Genomic DNA, 3182 nt, shown 5'->3' with positions numbered 1-3182 from the left:
CCATTGGCTCCCCGTTATCTACCGCACTGGTAATGTCCTCAAAAAATTCCACTAAATTAGTTAGGCACGACCTGCCCTTTATGAACCCATGTTGCGTCTGCCCAATGGGACAATTTCCACCCAGATGCCTCGCTATTTTCTTCCTTGATGATTGATTCCAGCATCTTCCACACTACCGAAGTTAAGCTCTCTGGCCTATAATTACCCGCTTTCTGCCTACCTCCTTTTTTAAACAGCGGTGTCACGTTTGCTAATTTCAAATCCGCCGGGGACCACCCCAGTGTATCGTGAATTTTGGTAAATTATCACTAGTGCATTTGCAATTTCCCTCGCCATCTCTTTTAGCACTCTGGGATGCATCAGGGCCAGGAGACCTGTCTACCTTTAGCCCCATTAGCTTGCCCATCACTACCTCCTTGGTGATAACAATCCTCTCAAGGTCCTCACCTGTCATAGCCTCATTACCATCAGTCACTGGCATGTTATTTGTGACTTCCACTGTGAAGACCGACCCAAAAAGCCTGTTCAGTTCCTCAGCCATTTCCTCATCTCCCATTATTAAATCTCCCTTCTCATCCTCTAAAGGACCAATATTTACCTTAGCCACTCTTTTTTTGTTTTATATATTTGTAGAAACTTTTACTATCTGTTTTTACATTCTGAGCAAGTTTACTCTCATAATCTCTCATACTCTTCTTTATAGCTTTTTTAGTAGCTTTCTGTTGCCCCCTAAAGATTTCCCAGTCCCCTAGTCTCCCATTAATCTTTGCTACTTTGTATGCTTTTTCCTTCAATTTGATACTCTCCCTTATTTCCTTAGATATCCACGGTCGATTTTCCCTCTTTCTACCGTCCTTCCTTTTTGTTGGTATAAACCTTTGCTGAGCACTGTGAAAAATCGCTTGGAAGGTCCTCCACTCTTCCTCAACTGTTTCACCATAAAGTCTTTGCTCCCAGTCTACCTTAGCTAGTTCTTCTCTCATCCCATTGTACTCTCCTTTGTTTAAGCACAAAACACTAGTGTTTGATTTTACCTTCTCACCCTCTATCTGTATTTTAAATTCCACCATATTGTGATCGCTCCTTCCGAGAGGATCCCTCACTATGAGATCCGGAATCAATCCTGTCTCATTACACAGGACCAGATCTAGGACCGCTTGTCCCCTCGTAGGTTCCATTACATACTGTTCTAGGAAACTATCGCGGATACATTCTATAAACCCCTCCTCAAGGCTGCCTTGACCGACCTGGTTAAACCAATCGACATGTAGATTAAAATCCCCCATGATAACTGCTGTACCATTTCTACATGCATCAGTTATTTCTTTGTTTATTGCCTGCCCCACCATAATGTTACTATTTGGTGGCCTATAGACTACACCTATCAGTGACTTTTTCGCCTTACTATTCCTGATTTCCACCCAAATAGATTCAACCTTTTGATCATGCCCAGCACCTGGTAGCTGTGGTGTTGGAGAAGGAGCCGGCCCAGCGGCTGGCCTGGAGCTTAGATGTCGGGCTGTCAGCAGACCTGGTAAGGCGGGGGGGGGGGGGGGGGGGGGGGGGGGGGCGCGATTGATGAACATGTTAGGTTTAATAAAAATGGGGAGGTCTTGCCGTTGGTGTTGTGGGAGGCGTTGAAGGTGGTGGTACGAGGAGAGATATCGGGAGGCTAGGGCGGAAGGCCAGCTTGGTGAATGAGATTCTGGTGGCAGACAGTAAATATGCAGAGGGTCCCAGACTGAAGGTATTGGGCTGGGTATTGCAGACACAGTTTAACCTGGTGACCACGGATAAGGCAGTGCACCTTTGCGGTGTGACGTGGAAGGGGGTGATGTACGAATATGGGGAGAAGCGTCTGGCCAGTTGAGACGGCAGGCAGATTGCGGAGAGATTGTTCAGGTGTGGGATATGGGAGGTGGGCTGGTGGCTGTGCCCGAGAAGGTGGGTCCTGTTGGTGGGGGGGGGGATCACTTTCTCCACCCAGTGCCTCAATGCGGCCGGGGGATCTCATGGAGTCTTTGCATCTTGAGAAAGTTAAATGCACATTAAGGGATGAGATTGTAAAAGATAGCGGCCCTGTATTGTGTTCTTCAAAGAGTTAGTCACCATTAGCTGTTAATTGGGGTGGGGCGGGGGTGGGGGGGGGGGGGGGGGTGTTGCTGTGTTTGGTTGTTGGTTTTGTTTTATGGTTTTGTATATTTTTAAAAAACCCAAAAAGGTAAAGGGTTATCGGGATGGTGGGTGCGAAGCATCATTGAAATGTCTCAGTAGCCACGATCAGGTTGAATAGACGAGCGGGCTGGATGGGCCGAATGGCCTACTCCTGTTCCGATGTTCCTGTGAACGTAAGATATCAACATGGACTTGGAAACAAATTGGATTGTTTCAGCAGGGAGGCTAAACCCCAGCGTGCGCGAGATGGGCTGAATGGCCTGTTTCGATGGTGCAACTTTATTTCCATGTGTAATGGTGTCCCAAAAGTGAGGTGGCTCAGAGCTGTGGCAATTTGACTGTGTGTCTTTCAGCTCCTGTTGCTTCGGGATAGCCTCGGTGACTTTAGAATCGGGAAGGTCCATGTTCAAGGCTGAGAGCGGGCACAGCAAACGCGACGACATTAGCCCACACGCAGGGCCTCAGAGTGTGTCAATGGCTGATGGACATCTGCAATGATCCCAATGCTGCCGGATCATATCCCGAACAGATCCTTCACATCTTCGGACTGTGATGTTGGATATTTTTCCGGCGTACTTATGTCTTCCCTGCATCAGCAGTGGTGGTGAAAGTTCATTATAGGATTTTGTCTTTACAAGGTCCTGGTTGAGACGCTAACCTGGGGTTCGAAACACTGAAGCCACAGAACATGTCAGTCGTAACATGAACAAAATCCATAGAAATTATTCCAACTGCAGTTTGTGCTTCGAGTTTAGATTTATTTATTGCCATTTTAAATGTCGTGCCTCTGGACCTATCTGTTGGCATTTGATGCGGAGCACAGTTAGCACCAGTCTTTTCTCCAAGTCAGGAGTTGTGTTTGGTCAAGTTCCCATCCTGGTCTGACCCTCCAGTGCAGCACATGTGAGCGTTTGGTCTGTCTCTTTCAGGCATAATTAATCAATGATTTCTCCCAGTCTCATTTCCCTCCCCCGCCCAATCTACAATCACCAAACACGGGGCGGCGG

The sequence above is a fragment of the Scyliorhinus torazame genome, chromosome 20, assembly GCF_047496885.1.
Source record: "Scyliorhinus torazame isolate Kashiwa2021f chromosome 20, sScyTor2.1, whole genome shotgun sequence".
NCBI classification, from domain to species: domain Eukaryota; kingdom Metazoa; phylum Chordata; class Chondrichthyes; order Carcharhiniformes; family Scyliorhinidae; genus Scyliorhinus; species Scyliorhinus torazame.
The sequence above is the reverse complement of the archived record's forward strand: the minus strand, read 5'-3'. Positions refer to the sequence as shown.